The sequence below is a fragment of the Parus major genome, chromosome 2 (assembly GCF_001522545.3).
Source record: "Parus major isolate Abel chromosome 2, Parus_major1.1, whole genome shotgun sequence".
Lineage (NCBI taxonomy): Eukaryota > Metazoa > Chordata > Aves > Passeriformes > Paridae > Parus > Parus major.
The window spans coordinates 20,448,212-20,470,889 of NC_031769.1; positions in this window are offsets into that span (position 1 = coordinate 20,448,212).

Consider the following 22,678-nt stretch of genomic DNA (forward strand, 5'->3'; position numbering starts at 1 on the left):
AAACTGCTGAGGTGTTTTATGGCCAATGTGCTCTTGTTTTGATGTCTGAAAATAATGATGATTTCCTCCTACCCTGTTAGGAGGCTAAAGCTTACAATGTTTTCTATTTGCAAACTAAGTTTATTTCAAAGAAGGTCTAAATGCTTTAAGATATGATGGTTTCAGGGCATATGAGATCTATAAAATATGGAGCAGCTCAGAAAGGGTTAATGGGGAATGAATGAAGGCTCTGCTATATCCAGTTAAAAGATCTAAGGGACATCAAATTTTAACAGCAGGCAGAAAGTTCAAAACAAACAAAGGTAATGGCTTTTGCATTCTACAAAGGTAGTCTGTGTGGCCCCTTGGGCCTGGATGCTGGGAATACTTAGAGTTTGAATGGCTTTAAAAACATGAGTAGATAAAATTAATTGAAAATAACCCATCAGTATCCATTCAATCAAAAGGCAACAGCTCTTGTTCAGAAAGTGTCTGAGCTACAATGCTTTTCAGGGTCAGGGACTGAACTTGGGGGAGCAGAAGTGCTTGCTTCCCTTTCATTACTATTCCTCCACTGCTGACCACAGACAGGAACAGGGTGCAGTGATCAGCAAACCCATGGTCTGCCTTAGTAACACCAGTCTTGTGTTCTTATGTTGTGCTGCATTATTGGACTGGATCTCAAAACTACTGTAAAGACTCGTTATAACTGGGAATGACAAAAGGACTGGAGGACCTCTTCTGAGACCCATCTCTTGAGGTTAATTTAGTAACAAATATCACCGAAGTGGTATTTTATGCCCTAAGAAGTTATGGATCTAAACTACAATGTATTCATTCTGCTTATCTTCACTGAAACCCTGAGATATTTTCAAATAGTTGGTAACAGCTGATTAGGAACCCCTCATAGTCTGTAGGACTGTTTCAAATAAAAATCCCATGGGATTTACATGAATTTTGAACTGGACTATCTATTTGTATGATCCTTCGACCCTACACTCCAAACCAACAAGATAGAGGCATGTTACAAATGTCAGACCAAGCCAAACCAATTTGCATTTTCTGAGGTTTGCATATATGCAATCTTGTCAAATGAAAGCCATAACAAGCTTGATACAACAAAGGACAGAGTGAGCTCCGTATGCTGTTTGTAGTGGGAGCAGCTAAAGCCTCATGCCTCCTATAAAGGCAGTATGTTTAAAGAGACTGGGAAAGATGCCCATGTTCTAGCAGTTTTTTTACTTGCCAGTGTTAAACAGAAAACAAGTTATTGCCACAGTAAGAAGTCAGACTTTAAAAATGGTAGAAACATGCATCTTGGACCTGTTTTATATATATATATATATATATATATATATATTCATCAGCCTCTACAGGAGAAGAAAGCATATTATAATGTGATAACCCACAGCGAAGAACCGCTGGAGTGCTAATAGCAATCTGTCCTCTTGAGCTTGCAGAGCTCTCCACAGCAGCCTGGAGATTCTTCTCACTTTAAATTCAAGTTTATTGTCTCAAACAGAAGTTATGTTGCAAAGCACTAGAAGATATTTTAATAAAATGGTCCAGACTAAATTGCTGACTACAGGACAATTCTGCAGCTTCACAACAGGAATCGTAGGGTTCCTGCTGCCTTCTTAACTGCATGATAAATTGCAAGCCTCTTGCTTGTGTGCCACAGGCTCAGAGAGCATTGCATGATCACCACTGCTTTTCTGATTTACTTTCTATGCCTACTGGTGCCCATATAAAAGTATCTCTGTTTATGCTCAGGCTCCCTCGACTTTTTTCATTGGTTATATAGTGGAACAATCAGATTGGCAGTTAATATAAATGTTTATCATGGATGTAATGTTAATTACATTTTAATTCCCTGAGTCCATTACATCTGTCACCTCAGTTAGTGCACTTGCTGTGAGGCTATTAACCCATCTTCAGGGCTCTGAAGATCAGTTTACTCGGATGTGTACAGGACCTGGTTCTGCAATTTTATACTGACAGCAATACCAAAATCATCTGTTTTCACATAGACTTTTCAGACTGCTTTGCTGTACAGTGCAAGGTGTACTGTTCTACTGTTGTCTTTTATGGCTGGAAGTTACCTGGGGCAGGAGTGATACATGGAGGTTTGTTCTCACCCAAATCTCTGTGACTAGTGATTTTCTTTGTAGAGGTCCTCAGGGGCATCAGAGAGGCTGGCATTCACCACTGTTTAGGTAAAAGTAATTGGTGGAATTTTGCTTGTTTGAATATCTCACTGAGGACCTAAGCCAAAGTCAATCTGACAGAAAGTCTGGTGCTTGCTACAAGAAGATTTTGCTCCACCTCAGGAGTGAAGACTTTGCCCCAAACACTGTGAAACCTGAATAGGTCATTTGGGAAAGTGCCATTGTTAGGAGAGCAAGAGAGCAGATGTGAATATGTTACTGAAAATGTAGGGGCCCTCATGGATTGCTTTCTGTGCTAATGAGAAACTGAGTTAGCTAGTCTTCTCCTAAACCTTGGTCTTGTTGGTTTGTAGGTGTAATCTGATGGCTTCTGCTCCTCAGTAAAGAGAATGAACACATTGGAGCCTGAAAAGAGACCCCACCTATGATTTCTTTCTGAGATCCACAAAATAGACAGTTTTAAATCTTTCTTGGTTTGTGCTTCAGTGGTTCAGTTAAATGTTCTTAATCAGGATGTCATACTGTATCAAGGGAAAGAACCTTTGGAAATCTAAGTGTATTATGTCAGCTGTCACTTTTTATTAGCTAAACTTGTCAAAAATGCTAGAAATATTTCAGTGTTAAATGCTAACATTTAAATTTACATTTCAATGGGATGCTATTGTTTTCATTAAAGTCTTGTCAGTTTTCCTTTTATTTGCATCTTACACTGTACTTAAACCAGTCTTTAATAATAATATTTATGTTATGCTCAGTCTTCCCACGATTTTGCTTGTGATGAGTGCTAAGCTAACAAGTCTGCAGTCAGCCCTGCAGTTTGCCCACCATTAACACTTCTTCTTAAATCTGCATCAGCCATTGTGCAGCATCAAACACAGACAACTATAAAAGATAAAAATATATCTTTAAAAAAGATAGCTTTTGATGTAGGTTATATATATTCTGTCTGCAAAAATGTCAGGTCTACCAAAAGTACCTACAAGTGTTTTTACAGATACAGAAAAGATAATCACAGAATAACCTCTAAATTTTGATGCAGCCTCTGGCTTTAACTCCTGCAGTTAACACAAGTATCGTTGGGTGAATTTACTGTATGTATACATTGGTTAATATTTACACAGTGCTTTGAAGACACAAACTGTTGAAGTCCTAAATGGTGTTCAAACCTACATAAACTTACTGCTTTAGGACAAGCATTAGATATATATGCCACTTGAGGTGATATAAAACCTGGGTGAGCAAGAGTGTAGTTCAAAGCTGATGTTCTAGTGTGACAGATGGGATTCTGCTCTATTGAAAAACCCAGAAACACCTCACAATTAGCTGACCATTATGAAATACTGTTGTAATGTCTAAGCTGGGGCATGGTTACAAGGAAAGGACATACAATGACACTGAAAAATTGAATCGAATATGCTATATAAAATAACAGTCCTAAAATAGTAAGTGTTGCAATGAATTATTAAAGTTGCTTATTTTAACATTTTATTTACTGAATTTTGCATTATTAAAAATACAAATCATGAGCTCACATTGTGCTGTCATTGAATCTGGCCTCCCTGAGGTTTGCTTTGTTTCCATTCAAGCTATCAGGTTAATATGAACTTGGTTCCTGAGTCATTACACCCTTGTGATTCATGCCACCGACTCCTTGTTGCCCATTCCTTCTCATTTGAATTGTCTTGGCTGTGCCAGGTAAGCTTTGCAAAGCTCCAGCACATCATGAATCTCTCATCATGTGTTTTCCCATGTGCAACACCTCTTGTCCTCCATGTCCCAGGGTGCTAAGCTACTGCCTTCTTTCATTTAATTTTATCCCTGGCACTCAACTTTCTTGCAGTACTCAAATGAAAAAAAATTAAAGTTGCTTGGTAAAATGAAATCCCTCATAAGATGCCCAGCATATGCCAACTTTCCTGTGATTGTTTTTATACTGTATAAATTTTCATACATTTTTGCTAAATATATAGCATGGTTTCATGTACAGGTCAATCAGTGGATTCTTTAGCATGGTAACAAGCAGAGACTACTCCTGTGACATACCCCAAATGGACCAAGGCCTTGCGATAAAATTCCTTACAGGGAAGAGAGGAATCTGTAATGCTGAAAATGGAACACATCAAATAAAAAACTTTTTATACAGAGTGAAAGCACAAAGGTATAGAAACAGCTCTACCTATACTCTTCTGAGTTGCTGAGAAAAGCCTGGATCTGTCTGTCCCATCCAAGGAAATAATGGTGTCCCAGGTGCAGAACAACATTCCAGTCTGTTTCCATTTGTGCGTCTCTCCTCTTCCATGTCTTCTCCAATGACCACCTGCAGCCCTTCATGGAAAACATGATGTAATAGACACGCAAAAAATGAGAATGATTTAAGAAGACCCTGAGAAGGCAGGTCCCATGGACAATTCTTATATCATCTTCAACATTATTTCTGTTCTTCTTTGAAGTCAAAGGACCTTGATAAGTCTGCTTCCTTCTGGGCAAAGCCGCAGCACTCATAAACCCAGCAGCAGCAGCATAAAGCAGGGTCTGTCTTCTCTTGTAGCTTGGATGCTTTATATTCAAAACTACCTATTTATAACATTTCTCATATGAATGCTAAAATGGTATCTGCCATTTTTAAAACAACACTTATCTGTTCTGGTGAAATCATTTTATTTTTGAAACTACCTACCTTGTGCACGTAGTCATACTGCTGGCAATGACAGCTGAGCTTTGACTCAAGTCCCACTAGAAACAGTGTTTTGCCATTACACCTCATTTGCCTTTTTCTCTTTGAAACTTCTCCTGATAGATGAACTTTTGGATATTTCCAAAATATCGGTTCAGTGGCAAGTTAATTTTGAGGCTTTCAGTGATACCTGCCTTATATCTGAATGGGGATGCTCAGTGGACTGTGTCTAAGCACTTACATGTCCTCAAGAGCAGTCTGTGTGGGGGGAGAGGCTGCCCTGCTCATCAGACAGGGTGAGGCATATGCTTAGCTTTAATTACAGATGGATGGTTGACAAGTGACACTGTTAAACCTGCTACCCATCACTACCTGAGCCTGAGCTTCTCACCTTGCTCCAGGGAGATGCAGGCAGTGCTGGCCGAGGAGTGGAGAGGGAGCTGCACCCCAGCCTGCCATTGATGTTTAGAACCTGGGCTTTATCAGCTGGAGGAGAGACATGGAAGTGGGATGTGATTGCTGTCCTCAGCTACCTGCCAGTGGTTAGAGAGAGGGCAGTGAAAGGAAATTTTCCATGTTGCAACAAGAGAAATTCAGATTAGAATCAGAGAATCACTGAGGATGGAAAAACTTTTAAGATCATCTTGTCCAACATAACACTGACAAGTTCACCACTAAACCATGTCCTTAAGTGCCACATCTTTTAAATATCTCCAGGGATGCTGTCTCAGTCGCTTCCCTGTGGCAGCTTGTTTCAGAGCTTGAATTTTGATTCTCCAATTTGGACTGTAAAAGAGGTTGGGTGAGTCATGCCATTAGTGTGTTTTGGGCGTCACGACCTCCTCTCCACTGACCCTGAAGGGAGCTGGAGTGAGCAGCTCAGCTGGAGGTGGTTGCACTGCAAACACCAGCTGTACCACAGGAGCTTCTTGTCTACCCTGCTTGGAATCACCCATCTGTTTGCCCTTTGGTCCTTTAAGATATTTTAAGAATAATTGCTTCCTTAGTAGTCACTGAACTCTTTTTAAGGACAGATACAGTGCATTCCATGCATTCTAGCTTACGGTTATAGATGGGCATGCATTTGATACACAGCAAATGTTTCTGTATATGCTTTTCCTTTTCCTGAAAAAGCCATTGCTTTCCTTGTGTTTCAGCAGCCTTTGTCATTAAAAGTAAATCTAGGAGACCAGGTAATCATTCTCAGAATATTTTCCTTTCAGGCTAATGATAGTGAAGAGCAGCCCCTGACACAGAGTGCAAGTTAATGCTGCTATCAATTTTTTCAGGTTTCTCCTGTAGAATTATTTATACTTTTTCATGAATGATTCCCTGGAAGGTTAATCAAAATAATATCAATGCATATTTCCTTCTTTGGTCCAGCTATCGGTTCCAGAGCAGCATGTTTATGTGGAAAACCCAAGACACTTTTCCAAATATAATACCTTGCACCAAGGCTTTCCCTATCCAACAGCAACTGGAAGAGGACTTGCAGGTATGCTGGCCTCTGCAATGTACTCTGTTAGCTTGGCACAGTCTTATTTTGGTAGGATTCCACTCTTCCACTCAGATTTTTTCAAAATCTGTCAACATAGGTGGATACCCAATGCTGAATAAGCTTTGTTTACTATTTGTGCTAGAAGTGAGTCAAAAAGCTGTATGATCACCTTCTGGCCAAAAGACAGTGCTAGAGTTTTCTGAGCAAAGAGCATTTGGAATCTTAACATTTTCAGAATCATGTAGGAATAAAACTGAAATCCCACAGATACTGAAGAACATGTGAAATATATCTTATGTGAGTGTGCCAAAGACTTCTGTCCAAGCTGGAACAAGGGGATGCCTTCTGATCCTTTTGTTTCCAAAGCAATTTTTTTTTTTTCTGCACAGCCTCAACCAGTCCTCTAGACAGAACGTAAATCCAAGAAAGTTCTCTTTATAGTTTTCTTATTTGGAATTAAGTATTGCACAGATATTTTGCTAACATCTGTCTGCCTCAGTTTAGGGAACAGAAACTGATTCATCTGAGGAAGCTGCTGGCAACTGACATATAGAAAAGCTGAATCACAGCCAGCACCAGAATCATAAAAATGCACTGTTTTTGTTCAAAGGGAAGAATTTTGTCATTAGCCATGCCAAAACCTGCCTTCGTTGACAGAAATGGATGAGAGAGCGTTACCTTATCTCAACATCCAGTTTACCAGGTCACACACTGGCAGAGTCCTAATTGCATCCGTGATCTCGCAGAGGGGACAAAGCCAAGCTTGTTCCTGGCTCACGAGAAGCTTCCCTATATGTATGTTTTTGAAAATGGGTTATGTGGCCAGGCAACAGGCAGCCCTTGCAGGGAAGCCCCTGTATGATACACTTTGTCCTCCTCTTTGTCCCCTCCTTGGAAGGCTCTGCTGAGAAGGAGACAGCAGGGTCCACTGATATTGTGGCTGCTCACCAGCCTTTCACTGGTCCCCTCAGTGAAGTCATCCCTAAATAAATGGATTGCCACCTCAGAAAGCCCATCAGGTGAGAAATATACCATCATGAAAGGGAGAGTTAAGGCCTGCCCAAAATCTCTGTTGCTGAGGATTGGGGTTTTGGGGAGCAATACTTTCAAGGAGGAGGCTCTTTTCTCCAGTAGAACAGTCATTAGAAGTATTGCTCTTTTCTCCAGTAGAACAGTCATTAGAGAAATTGCTGGAGATGGCACAGCCTAGGATTTTGCAAAACATACATTTCTTCTGAACATTTCTAGATTATTTTAAGAATTGTACTTCCTGACTCATTGCTTCTGAGGCCTTACTAAGGAACACTGCAAATACTCAAATAAGTAAAAGAGAAGGAAAAGTCATGTTCTCTCCTAACTTTTTGTGCTTTGTCATCTTGGAAGGTGCCTTGAGTGCTTTTTTTTTCCTCTCTGCATGTTGTTTACACCTCCTGGGAGAGACTCTTAACAGAAGAAAACCAATTAGATTGTTCTAGGAATGTCATCAGGAAAATTCTGCCTTCGTTTGACTTCATGAGAGCAAATGTGCAGCTGAGCCTGATAATTTGGACAGATGTTTGTACAGTACCTTTAGCGCATGTGATAAAAAATGAAATACTGCAGCAATTTAATGGCCAAAACATCTATTCAAACAAAGGCATTTGGTATATATAATAGAACAGTTAAAAGACATTTCAAACTGATAGGCAAATAGCTTAAGCTGAGAAATAAAAAAGCAACATTAATAACACAAGTAATGTCAGACTATCTAAAGAGAACTTACCTTTTCTCATTTCAGCTGATTACATCTGCCGTTGTTACTTTATTGCATCACTGAACTCCAAGTATTAAGGACGTTTTCAAGTTTTTAATATATAAAATAATATAATATAAATTTAAAGACAACAGGAGCTTTAGGAATATATCAGCCTATGTGGTAAACAAGTGTTCACAGTGATCCATTGAGTATTTATTTTAGCAACAAAGGCTAAGGAGACAGAATTATGCATCTTTGGCCATGTATCTAACAGGTCATTACACTGTTAGATACATTTGTATCTAACATTTGTATATTTGTATATATACAATATATATATTGTATATATATGTGTGTATGTATACAATATATATATATACAATATATTAATTGTATATATATGTATGTATACAATATATGTATTTTTATATTTGTATCATTTGTACAACAAAGGGATCTCAGGCTGTCTGCATATTCATTTTCAGATATATTCTAAGAAACAATCTAAGGAGGAAAGACTGAAGTAATTCACTGGACTTTAAATTTTTGAAAATAAGAAACTGACATTTATACGAGAAAGCTGTTTTTAAATGCTGTTATGCATATCAGTAAAGTTTAGTGTTGTAATGCATTACCATTTAATTCTTGAAACATTTTTAGAAGACATCTTAAATCCCAGGACCTCTTGCATCAACAGAATTTCTTAGTCTGCATTATGCTTCCATGACTGAATTGCTAATTTAAGTTGATATAAAGCTAGAGATGCAATGGCTCTCATCAAACACCTTCCTCACTGATCTTGTTGTAAGATTGTCTTCTCATTGTCTTGAAGATATAATTGGTGAATAAAAAAAACATTCTTTATTAAATTATACTCACATATGTTCCATATATTCAGGTGTGAAGAGAAAGAAAATATTTTTATTAATACCTTATCCATCCACATCTTTTAGAAGCTTAAAACAAAACAAAAAGAAAGAAAACCCAACCAAATCTGTATTCCTCCTTTCCCAAGCATTTCAGGGAGGTTATTGTAATAGAAGTTACATTTGTCTGTCTCATAATGTTAAAAGAGCAACATTGTACAAATAATCTTTCAAATATTTGCTGGCATATATCAGAGTGGGACAAAATATGCCTTTAAGTTGTAGCTGAATCACAAAGCCAGATCTGGGGTAAGGCAAGGAGGTCCTGCAGTGTGCTTGGTGCCTCCTCTAAAGGTGGTACATAGGGGAAGGCTGTGAGCACCGTGCAGGTTGTGTCCAGCAGCTTGCAGGATAAATCCTCTTTGAAATGAATTGACCATCTCTAGATGGTTTCATTTATTTTATTATCAAAAAATTTCCAAATAAACTGGTTCCCAAAGGAACCTCCTGTTTTTACGGAGTTGAGAAATGGTAATTTTCTGTTCTAATGAGGAAAATATAAATAAATAGAAAGGACACAGTGTGAAGTGAAGGGTCAAATGCATGCTGCTCAAAAATGTCGTACCAGAAAGCGGGGTCAGACGCCCAGCTGCTGTAAATTACTGACTTCCCTGTTAATGATCTGAAACTCACTTGCTGCAATGTACCCTGTGACATCTTTCCAATGGGTGCTGTGTGTCAGTATTGTGCAGCAACCAAAGGGTTTTGTGCAATAAGGAATAAATCCATAGGGTTGTGTTCCTGCAAAAGATTAACCTTTGAATGATAATTTCATAAATGAGCCATTAACACCATGAGTGAGTAGATCTGTAAAATCATATATAGAGGAACCGTGATCAGGCAGTGGATGCAACTATCCTGAGGACAGGTAGTGACCTTACAAAAATTAAAGTAAGCACACAAAAACTTGGCACTTTGATCCAAAAGTACACTTTGACCTCTGACTTCCATGTTTTTTATCAGGATTATTTCAGAAAACATTAACCTATAGGTGGCATTCAAGGATAGCAAATTACTCCAATTTTGCACACAGGTATAGTGCTGCCACACTTGGTCACACACAAATGCTATGAATGTGCTAATTTTTTCCTTAACTGTGGGTGCTGCCGTGTCATTCTCAGTGGTGCAGGCTGGACAGAACTGGAAATGTGCCCTGCCACAGCTCTGAGAGCAGTCAGCTGCCTTTCTCCACAAAGTTCTATGCCACACTACAGACTCTCCTTTTTCACTTTAGGTGCTGATTGCTACGTGGGCTGGGTAGCAATGGGTCCAGGGCTGTGGCATGAGCTGAGCTCCAGCCAAGTCTGCCTGTCCTTGGGCAGGGGCAGCCTGAGCCATGTCCATCCTGCTGCTGGGAGGGGAAGGTCCCAGCACACTGCGAGCACCAGCTGCCAACCCTGGATGTCGCTGGCAGGGCTGTGCTGAGCTGGCACTGAGCGGACAACTCATGGGTGCTTCCACAAAGTGCCCAAAGCCAACCTTGGCTATGCTGTTGCAGATGGATCTGGACTACAAATAAAATCCCAAGCAAATTTTATTTCCTGTCAAGAGATCAAATCTTCACAACCCACAGCCTGGAGTCTCTGTGAGGGACCACTTGGTGTCTCCTCTTTAGATCATACCTGGGGAGGATGACCAACCTGCCAAAGGCAGAGAAAAAATAAAATACTTGAAAAACATAAAGAAAGTAATAATAGAAACGTGGTTTTCTTTCCTCCAAACACTGGTGCAACAGAACTTAAGGCTAGATGTACATGAGAAAGCACCTGGGAAGCCTCAGAGACAGTCTAGGACCTTAAGTATGTACTAAAACAGGGTGCTGGCTTGCAGATAAGAATGATCCTGTATGACTTTTCTCCAGACATCCAAACACTGTCCCAAGTGGGCCCCACTGTACCTGTATGAACACCCACCCTGCCGCAATGAGATTTCCATCCTGCCCAGTTGTTGGGCAGCATTTAGCACAACACACACTGCAACCATGTCCTGGTGCTCAGGCTGCCCTCAATAATGAGAGATTTGCATCACTTTGAAGCAGCCATCACCTTGGTTCTCAGCCCAGAATAACCTAGAAGCAGGACATGCAGCCAGGATAAAACAGCACAGCACCATTTCTTTGCTAAGACATAAACTACATAGGAGTGTCATGATGTGTATAGGAGCAACCTGTTCTCTTAAAGTGCATCTTTATTCTTCCCATCAGCACAGGGCAGTCCTTCAGAGCAGCTTCTCATGCTTGAATCATCCTGGGATTTCTCTCCCCGATACTTTCCCCACAACATACCTCCTGACTGGCCCTGGGGGATGCTGCTGTGCACTTATTTCCATTCATTTCTCCGTGGCTGGAGATCCCCATCCAGAGGAAAAATCAGACACTACTTGTTTATCTCCTAAGCATAACTATTAAACTTCTCAAGTCTTCTGCACCCTCATCTCTTGTGGTCAGTGCAGGCAGTGGCCCCAGGCAGACAGTCTGCAAGCACAGCTGCTATCAGCATTGCCTGCCTTCACTAAATTCAGAGGTCTGCAAAGCATTCAATCCTCTAATTCTCCACTTAGAAGGTTTTCTTAATAAATCTATGGTGTATCCAAGGTAAAAGCCTCTTTTGCTATTGTTGTGACATTCTACATTGCAACCTGTCCACACAGGACTTTTCCTCTGCAAATTCTGCGAAGCACTGTTCGGGGGTTAATTAAAGCGGTCTGTTTCTACAGCACGTTCTGTCTGTTTCTTCTTTTCATTATTAGATGTGATGACACATTTGCCTGTGAGGCTTCCCGCAGATGGCACGGAAATTTTGTGATCAAATGTTAAGAGTAAACCAACTGTCAGATCTGATCACAGCTTCCTGTATTGCTCTGCTGGTGTAGGAAAACCATTTTCATAAAGGGCTCTTTCTTTATAAAGTGATAGGGTTTGCAGCAAGGATGAAGTCTGAGAGTAAGACATCTAGTTCAATATCAACAGATTCAGGGCTCTATTGAGAAGTTTTATGTTTTAACTATAGATTTTATCTGCAAACACTTTTTAAAAATCAATAATACAAGGTGAACATTACTAGTGATTGCGGTTTAATTCACAGGCAATTTTCATGGTAAACTGAATAAAATACAAAATAATGTGGGTGGTGAATAATTCAAAGGCTTTGAAAATCCTCACTTCACAATAATCAAGTGTAATATAGTGCACACATGCACACACACACACACACACAAACAAAATAATTAAAATCAGATGTTGCATAGTTTAGTTTGGTTTAAAACACAAAACTAAATTATAGGGAAGAGTTTTTTCCTAGACATGCCCATTGTAATGCTAATAGAAGACATATACATGCCAAGCACTGATCAGCTCACCTCAGTCTTGTCTGAGGCTGATCAGACTTGTCTTGGGGGCAGTAAATTTGGATCTGACATTGAAGAACCTGAGTAGGTGTTCTGGTTGATAACTCAGATGTTGACAGAACAGCATAAACTATGCAGATCAAACATTTATTTTGCTGTTTTAGCTTTTTCTGCTATTCACAAATTATCTATGAACAGAATTTGATTTTGACAGATTTGTTCAATATTCAAAGTACTCGGAGCCTGTTCCAGGTTATATCTTGTTTGCAAATTGTTTGTTTACAGTTTGGGTGTGTATTCAGTGGTTTGCTGAGCAACATCCTCTGCTGCTTGTTGGAGAAGTAAAAGATTTTACAACAGAGGAAGGAGAAATCTAACTTCCTCACACTAATAGGCACCTGTATGAGCAGCAGGCTCTGCCTGATGGCCAAGCTGTGATTTTCTTGCAGTGAACTGATGGAAGCACCTGGTATCTGAGAGCCTCTTCCCTATTGCACCCAGACCTTGAGCCACCTAGACACCTTCCCCAGCTTTGGTTCTTTCCCTAAATGTCCTAAATAGGACATTTCACACTAAATCCCTTTAAAATGTCCCGTAAGTTTTGCACTGTTCTTCCCCTGTACAGTCCAAAATAAGTCCCACATCCCTGGGCACACAGTCAGCCCATGGTTTGCTGGAGCTGGCAGGGGAGGGAAGGACCTCAGTGGGTTTCATCCCAGGGACAGTGGTCTGCTTGGCCTCCTTGGATGGCTTTGGAGTAACTGATTTGGGTGCTTTAGTTTTGTTCCCTTCACTGTCTGTGACCTGTGTCATTTGCTGGGTCTTTGGACAGGAAACCTAACCAAGAGATTTGGGCATCCTCTACTTTGTTCCGTTGGCATAGTACAGAGAGGGGAGCCCTGCTTCAGTGGGACAAGTGGTAAATCCAGCCTGTGGTCCAAGTTTGTGAGTGCAGAGGGGAAAGCACTTGATATGAAAGCTGGGTGCCTAAAGCTAACGCCAGGCTGACACTTCCACACTAATCAGATACTCTTCCATCTTCCTAGTGTTCTCAAGAGACTGATTAAATAGCGGGATCAATGGATGGCTTCACAGTAATTTCACACTCAGAGAAGATTCCTTTCACCTCCTGTTATAATTAAAATAACTGACATTTTTCTGTGTTAATAAGCTACTTTATTTCTTGGTGGGGTTTGTTGGGGCATAACAATCATGGACTGGTTTGCTGATGTATATTGTCCTTTTTACTTCTATAGGTACAGATGGTTTCGCAATGCCACGTGAAAGACCAATTTGACTAAGATATGGTATTTAGTATTAGAATTTCTCATGCACATATTAAATAGCATATTTAAAGGTCATAGCAATTTAAATTGTGATCTGATGAACCTTGTGGTTTAGTGCATTATGCATTAGATGTAAGCATTTTCAGATTTTAAAATCAAAGACATTAAAAACCATTATTTTATAATTTTATTCTGAAGTTGTTTTTTTCTTTGCTAGTGACCTTTAGTATTTTTGCCTTGAGCAGAAGCCATAGGATATACTTTAACACCAGTTCCTAAAATCCTCTTGCCAGGGGGCAGTGCCCAGCACAAAGTAGAACAAGATCAGAAAAAATATTTGTAAAATAATCCAGACTTGAAAATGTGGTACAGCAGTCTTGTATCAGCAACACAGAAATAAAGTATCTGGTTTTCAGAAAAATCAGATCAACTTCCTAAGGGTCTGGTTAAACTGCTGAGTGTAAATTGGAATTGACTGTTAAAGATCTTGGTTGAGCAAGTTAAACATCTGCTGGATTTATTACAGTTTTATTAGTACTTCATCTGTATCTGGTACAATTAAGCCAATCAAAGTAAGTGAATCAAATCTAATTTACTCTCTAATGGACCAAAAAGGAACGAATAAACACAGCACTATTAGAGCCAAATGATTAAACATGTCTCTGAGGTATTTTTTTTTCTATTTCAGCATAGAAGAATCATGGTGTTTATGCTGTAATTAATCACAAAGGAGTGATGTAAACTAGTTTGAGCATTCATTCATTTTTCATACGGTTTCATAAAAATGCTAAACAAAACATGTGAATGTAATGAAACAAATTCCATTGGAATCAGGTACATTTATTCATGTAACCATTTATGTTCTATCTAAAATCATTATAGGATTGGCACACAGAAGCGTATTTATCAAATTAAATGAAAAATTGTTGTACCTATCTTTTTCACATTACTAACATTTTAAAGACAAAATTCAGCCCATGTGTAAATAGCTGTCTGAGGTGCATGTATCATGTTCAAGTTCATTAAGGGAGCGTTAAAGTTAGAGTTACATAATCAGGATTAATTTGATATTTTCAAATCATGCAAAATGGAACTGCATCTACTCTGCATTAGCTGGAAGCTGCACACTGTAAGTCTGGAGTCCTTCCTACATCTCAGCATCAGGAAGTAAACCTCAGCTTACAGCTGTTTACTTACACTGCCAACTAGAAACACGATTTAATCTGAAGCAAGTAACCTAAATAAAAAAACTATTTAGAGCATTAACAAACAGAGTGCACATCATGGTTTAACCATATCATATGAAAACCACACTTTCCTTTAGAATGACTTCTTTTTTTTGTGCCAATGTGAGGCTTTTAGATTTTAATGCTCCAGGGGGGCTCATTTATGGAATATTTTCCCTTGGGGTCTCTGGAGACATTTTGTCACAGCAGGAGGCAGCTGCAGTCCCCATGGGGTTGCTTTGCACCCCCTTGTTTCTCATTGCACTTTTTCTGTCATCCTAAGCCTGTATGATCACACATGAAGTTTTGTTTTGGCTTTTCCACTATAGGAGAGAAAGCACTGTGTAATACATGAATAGGGTGGAAATAACAACCATTTTGTAAATGTGAATGTGTTTTATTCCATGTGAAACATCTTTGCAAATATCAATATTCTGAAATGACTAAGGGTTTCTGTAATGTCCTGAAGTTCTTTTCTATCAGGACTTTGCTAGGGAACCTCTAGGTTGGAGTTAAAAGGAAAGTCAGAAATTACTCAAAATATTTTGTGAGAAAGCATGTTGCTCTGAAGCTTGAAAGTTTACTTGGATGTTTAGCAAACAACGGAAGATAAAAATAGCAGGATTTGTACTCTGAAACCAGTACTTTTGACAACTGAGGCTATCATCATTCATCAAATCACTTACTTTAAAAAGCAAATTCACAGTGACAGTTTTCAGTCTGGGCTTGTACAGTATCTAGTGTGAAGGAGTCCTGGCCCACAGCTGAGGCTTCAGAATAACATACCCATCAGACATACTATGTTGCTATAGCAAATTTACCACTGCCTTGGCATAGACTATAGTGCATATTTTTATCAGTCAGTACCAGTCCCAAAAATATTTTTGCAAGTGGGGCCACCAAGCTGAAGGGAATCATTTCCACAACCTGTGTCAACGTGTGATTCCTGCCACAACGGGGATGTGAGCTCAGGGAACTCCTGGCTACCTTGGGGAGCGGCACAGCCCCACAGAGGCAGTGCTGGCCGGGATAGGCAGGCTGTGGTGGAAAGCACACCAGCACTAAGCCTCAAAACTAACCTTGGCCTTTGGAATGCTAAGAGAGACAACAGGCCAGGTGTTGCAGCTGTGAGGCAATTTCAGCAGACCCTCTGTGCTGCACCCAAAGAGCTGAACAGGCAACCACATCATCCGTGTGCCTCCAGACCCTGCCAAGGCAAGCAAGCAGGATCCAGGCTCACACAGCCTGTGAGCCCCGCTCAGCTGTGAGGAGATGACACGTTCTAAAGTCATCTTGTAGCTGTCCCTAATTGTATGAGATTTCTTTCCATAGCACAATCCACCTTAAATCATGACTGACCTGTGTAATTTTGCCCTGAAATGACACAGGAGAGCCTGTATAGTCAGTAAGAACTGAGATGGCTGGAAAAAACAAAACTGGTGTAAATATACAGAAAAATTTGGCCCCTACTAAATGTCAAATATAGATGAAAGGTTTGATTTTTAACAGGCATAAAGTGAATGAACTCAGCACTTATGGTCACTCACCTACCTGTGTAAACATGCTATTCACACACATCCTTCCTTTGCTTGGCTTGCTGTGCTCGTGCAACACAGCTCTGATGACAAGCAGCAGACTCCCAGGGCATTTGTACCATGCATATTTTATATCAGGAGAGAGACGCACACCGCAAACCTGCTGAATATTCTGCAGATCTTTTGTGATAGTCTTTTCTTCATAATGTTTTATTTAAGGAATTGAATCAATAAACCTATTCCTGTAGTACTGTCTAACCACCTGTTGCCTACAGCGACTGTTGGGATCAATGATCCGTGGACTTGGTTCAAAGGATGAATGCACTCTGCCTTGCTGCCCTGGTATCATTGCTGGTGCCAAGTCAATGGTTAGGATCTGGATCACCTCGAGGAAAGTGAAACCTGCACACAGGATTTTCTGAGCTGGGTGTGAGAATGGATGTTGAAGTGCAACATCTGCCTACATATTTCTGTTTCTGTGATTTTTACTCAGGCTTACAGCTGGGTGTTAAATAATGCAGTTCTGAAACATATGTATAGCAAAACAAGCTGTTTATTTTCAAAGTGGTAGACAAATTCAAAATTAAAATGAATAATTTGACTAGCATGATTAATAATTACTTCCTCTTAAAAATATAAAGAGAATGGCTTTGATGGGAGAATTTAATGCACTGTACCTAGCAAACATAATTTTAAAAAACCACTTAAAAATACCCAAACTAATCACCTGGAAAACAACCATGTGCCAAATGATAGGGTCAGGAATCTCCTGGGACTGTGGATCAGAATCTTCATCAAGCTACCTTTAACTAGCAGTAAGACAGTGAAAAAACATCTTTCCAGAGTCATGATGCCAAAACTAAAATTCAAAGTAACTGTCACTGAGATCAAGGTGCAGATATGGAAAGGAGCTTAATCACCCATAAATGAACAAAAGGTAAGGTTGAAAGACAGAGAAAACCTAGAGCTCTGCCTGGAGAGGGGTTAGAAATGGGCCACAAAGGGAAAACTGCAGAGATGGCTTTGATGTGAGGCATGATCAGAGGTAAGAGAGGGAGTAGCAACCAAAATAAAAGAAGCTTCAGAGAGAGGTCTTCTGCTCAGAAACAGGGATGTAGAGGTAATAGATGTTTATAGCATTTGCTTTTCATGAAGATAGCTGGGATTTAGCTCTTGATCACTGTATAATTTCTTTAAGGCTGTGTGATTGTATGGCAACTTAATACTATTTAATGCATGTTTTTAGTCATGTGTTTGGACAAGGCTTTAAGTAAGGCCCTCTGTCTTAGCTGACTACTATCTTTTCAGATTTACAACATCATGCTTTCTCCTACTGCCACTCCCTCTGACCCTAAAATTGTTCCCACTGTTTTTGCACAGTAGGGAATGTGTACCAGGCAGGAGGCTCATCCCTCTGTGTGCCACAGATCTGTCTGCTGGGAAATGAGCTTGATCCACCTCATGCTAGAAAAGACTCAGATCTGAACACCAGACCAGCTGATAAAATTATGTTGTCACTGACTATGTTCTTTTAAAGAAACAAAGGGAGTTGGTTGTCTGTGCCCAAAGGAATGATTTAAGTGACAGAGTGTTGGTCTGTGAATCTCACATATGTTTTTCGAGTCTGGGGCCAGAGAAGGAACAGATGTCTAAGTCTGGAAGAAACACTCTTCCCTTTTTAGCACTTCCTATTGACTATTATAAGGTGTCCCCTCATTCAGTAGTGGTTTCCTTTCCTCCATATCTAGTTCTCCCTGTGACTAATGTAGGTACCTAACCTGGCACTGGTTTAGGAGGTGTGATGCTCCTGATGTAGTTCTCTCTGCTGAGCACCTCCACAAGACGGAAAACCTACAATCATAGTGAGCACAGGGTGCAGTAGCTGTCAGGTTCAACTCCAGTCTTTTCATCTCAGCTCTTTTTAAGTGTGCTTAAGAGAGCAAGGTTGGTATGGAAACTGCCACTCACAGAGGAAAAGCACTTTGTACTGCAAGATCCTGCAGGAAGAAGATGTGTCAGGAAGTGAATGATTTTTTTGTTTGTGGTTATGGCATCTCCAGAGCTGCTCTCACTCTGTCAGTAGATATTGCTATACAAATTAAGCGTTGTATAAAATAAAGAGCTGTTGGAACCACTCAACTAAATCAAGAGTGGATAGATGCTGAACTGCTAACTGAGTACATGTTTCATCTTCATGAAAGCTTTGCATTTTTTTAATATGTTCTTCTTTACAAGCAGCTGTACATATTGCTAGCTCCTTTGGCAGAGACAGTGCAATCAGGAGGACATGATGGCCAAATTGGCAACATCAATGCTCACTCTCTCAGTGAGGCATCACAGTATCTGCTATGACTGAAGGAGACTTTCAAAACTGGGAAGGGCATATTTTCTTCAGGCTACATAGGACTTACTGTCATTTTGAAGTTACTTTGTGTTCTGTTTTGATCTTATCTTAAACCAGGAAATACTAGTCATCCATTCTCATTTTACAGAACATAAAATGCTCATCAAAATCAGCTTCAGGTTTAAGTGCATGTCACTGTCTTTGCCATGGAACCTGTGGGCTGGTTTCCCAGCTGGCTGCAGAGAGCTGCTTACAGATTTTTGGTTCCTGAGCAGAACCAAAACGTGAAGTTGGGACTCTGCTCTTCATCCCAACCCCACCCTGGAAACCTGCACAAACAGTTGAGGAGGTCAACACAGCATGAATCCAGAGGGTCACCTGAACACAGAGGCTGCCATGGAAGCCTTTTCCCCAGAGGTGATCCTGCCAGCCCGTGTTGCCAGCACAGAGCCCCCTGAGCTCAGGCTGTGCCAGCCCATTCACCCTATCCCCCAGACCGCCAGCACCTTTCCACAGTCCTGACTAACCCAGGGCTCCCATGGGCACCACACCTTACCCAACCCACAGAGCTGGCAGCTCAAATGTCTGCTCCCAGGGCAGATCCCACTGTGGGACCCTGTCCTCCCTACCAGCCACTGTCCTTCATATGGTCCTTCAGATCTCTATCCTGCACACTAATGCTGCAAAGATGGGCTTTCATATTTGGTTTCTGTTTTTAATTAGGTCCATGCTGTGACATGGTTTGCCTGTGACTCGATCATAGGAGTACAAAATTTTATTTTAAACAGAGGTAATTTTATGATGAAGTACAGAGTGCTGCCGGTTTTGTCTTCTGTGGCTCATCTAAAAAAGTATTTGATATAAGAGAAGGTAGATCAGAAACTTCTTCACACTATGCCAGAGAATATAAAACTGGAAGGCAGCTGACAAAAGGTGGCAATGAGACAGTAAGAGAACCATGTTGTTGCAGAGGTATAAAAACCTAATGCCATAAAGAGAACATCGCTGAAAAATAAATGTAACTTACGAGCACATATTCAAAGAGTGCTTGAGGAAGGCAGGAAAAACTATGTTCATGTAAAAGAAGTAAATTCTCTGGTTGCAGAGTTTTGAGAAGCCTCCAGACAATAGGACCATTTATTGGCCTCAGCATGTGATCAGGCAGGGTTAACACATCACTTATGACAAAAAATTCCTAGCTACCATTTATGTTTTTGCTGTATCTCTAAGATTCAAGCTGCCCTTAGAGTATTGTCTGAAAGTACTGATTGCACATACCTTAGTGAGTAATTGCAGTCTGAATATTAGTGTTATAGATGGCATGATTTAAAATACCCTTTTTGATGGCACGGTGTGGATAAATTTGGATTACATATGTCTCCTTATGTAAAAGAGATTTTCTTCTTTCGGTAACACATTGTCTGCTGCATTTGCCTAGCACCCCCTACCATATGCTCTTTAAAACAAGCTGTTGCATTTCAAGAATTGTCCCTAGTAATTAACAGTAAAAATATTGTATTTTTTTTTTCTGAATAAACTTAAAGACCTTGCAGCAATTAATACTTTTTTCCCCCTCTGGCTACTTGCTGCTGTAAGCCATAAAATCACTTTTTCTGTTCATTTCCTCACCTCCTGCCTGTCAGTTCAGTTTTTGGCACCACTGCTCCAAGTAAATACAAAGCAAGATTTTTTCAATCATCGTTTCATATCCCTTTTCCACTTTGTCTCTGAGCTTCTTGAAATCCTTAAAATTAATTTGCTTTGAGATCTCCTTTTCATCTCTGTTTTGCTCTCTTCATTCTCATGCGTAGGTTTTTCCTCTCTTGCTTCCAGAAACCTATGTCTGAACCAGTCTCAGAGCTGCTATTTGCATCCCCTTGAACCTCTTTTTTTTTTCTGGACCAAAAATTAGCTTTCTTCTTTAATTCCAGAAAGATTTTGCCTCTGTGGCTTTCTGTTCTTCCAATTAATCTCCCTTGCACTCGATCAATCAATACTCTGGGCTGTTTGGGCTCCCTGTGCCCTGTTTCCCTCTCAGTCACTCTAAGACAGAATCTCAAATCCTTTTCCTTTCCTTTCAGTGCATCAATTCTGGCACATGAAATTTGCTTTTGATACCTATAGGTATTTTATGTAATAAATATTTATGTCCATTACAGTAAATCTCAGGGTCCCTCAGCTCTGATTTGCCTTCTTCTTCCAGTTTCTCTCCTTTATGGTCTGTCTAATACCCCCTAGATTCTATAAAGCTTTCTTAAATCCAGAGTGGTGGCAGCTGAGAGAGTTGTTCATCACAGTCTAGTTCTCTCCTTCGTGTGACAGTTGCAGGCTTGCTTGGCATCTAGCCATCCAAAACTGAGAAAACAAGATTATTGTCCTAAGAGAAGAATATTTTTCATCTCTTGATGTCTAGAGTCCCCTTCTTTAAAGTTACCCATTGACGTTGTATTCTGCTGGTTTTAAATAATTTTCCATCACTATAATAGAAACAGATTTCATATAAATCTATAGCAAAGTTCCCAGTAAAATGAGGATCATCTTCAACCAGAATTTTGCCTAGGTTTTGTTAATTTGTGGGTTGTTTTGTTTTTTTTTAAACAGGGCCTGGAAGTGAAAAGATCACTTAAATGGAAATCTTCTTTGGCAGAGAAGATCTTTGCAGGATTATTAAAGAATCCAGAGCTCCAAAATTAGGTCTTCTTGACTGAGTGTGCAAGAGAAATTTTGAGTTAATTTCTGTCTTAAGGAATAAAACTGTTGAGATGTATTACAAGCTGGTCTTAATTCCAGTTTTAGGTATTTTAATTTCTTATAAAGTGTATTGATTACTTTAGACTGGTCTTCAATTAGGAAAATTATCAAGGTTTTCTATAAAGTGAACAGGAAAAAGATGTTCTGAGAACTGGCTCCTTGTTATTTGCTTATCTGGGTTTCACAAGGTGTGACCATAGTCTGGAGATGTTCACTGACCAGTGCAAAAGGCTAAATGCTGTAGAAGACAGAAATAATGTCTGAGGAATACTTCAAAGAGATTGCTGGGGTTTTGACTAGCATGTGTCTTGCATATCTTAAGCAAAACTAAGCCAGATGTAATCTTCTATAGGTATTTTGATATTTTAGAAATAGTAGTGGTTTCTTCTGTTGACAGCGACAGTTTTGTACTCTTATTTCAAGAAACCTTTCTTTTAACCTGGACAACTAGTTTGCATATCCACATATCCAAACAATTGTCTTTCAAGGTATTTCAAGTGCATTTCCTCTTGAAAGATTTCTACCTTTCACAAAGCCTCCTTTGAGATAGTTGGAAAATCCCTATTTTCTTTAGATCAAATCACAATTTAATTTTGGCATGCAGGGATTTTGTTCAATTTACAAAGACCATCAAGTAACTGGATCAAATACAGCAGCAGTTTAACTCTGCCTCACAGGGAAAAGTTAATCCAACACTTTGATGTATCAAGTGATGATTTAACTCCTCTTGGGAATCCTAGGTGATGGATTTTCTCCTTCTAAAACAGCAGCTGTTTCAGTTATGTGTTACCAATTAGGAAATCATTTTCCCGTATTTTGAGCCTGTAGAACATATGGTATGTTGAGGTCCCCATAATCACATTCATATGCACCCTCACCACAGATTACTCCCTAGGGAACCTAAAGCTCTGCTAAATCAGTGTTTGGTCCCTGAAATACACCCATACATGGTCCAGTCATCGCTACTACAGCCGTAAATCCCCAGTGATACAGCCTCCAGCTACCTGTCCAAAATTGCCTTCCTCTGGTGAGATGGCTACAGATATACAGAAGTTCAAAAAGTTCAATTATATTTAATTTTATAATGAACACTTATTTCACAGCCTGTGTACGTTTTTTTGTTCTCTGTGTTTTCCTATTCTAAACTCCAAATAAGAGGATTTTTCCTTGAACTTTGTAGCTAGGGAATACCTCTAGTGTATATCACATTA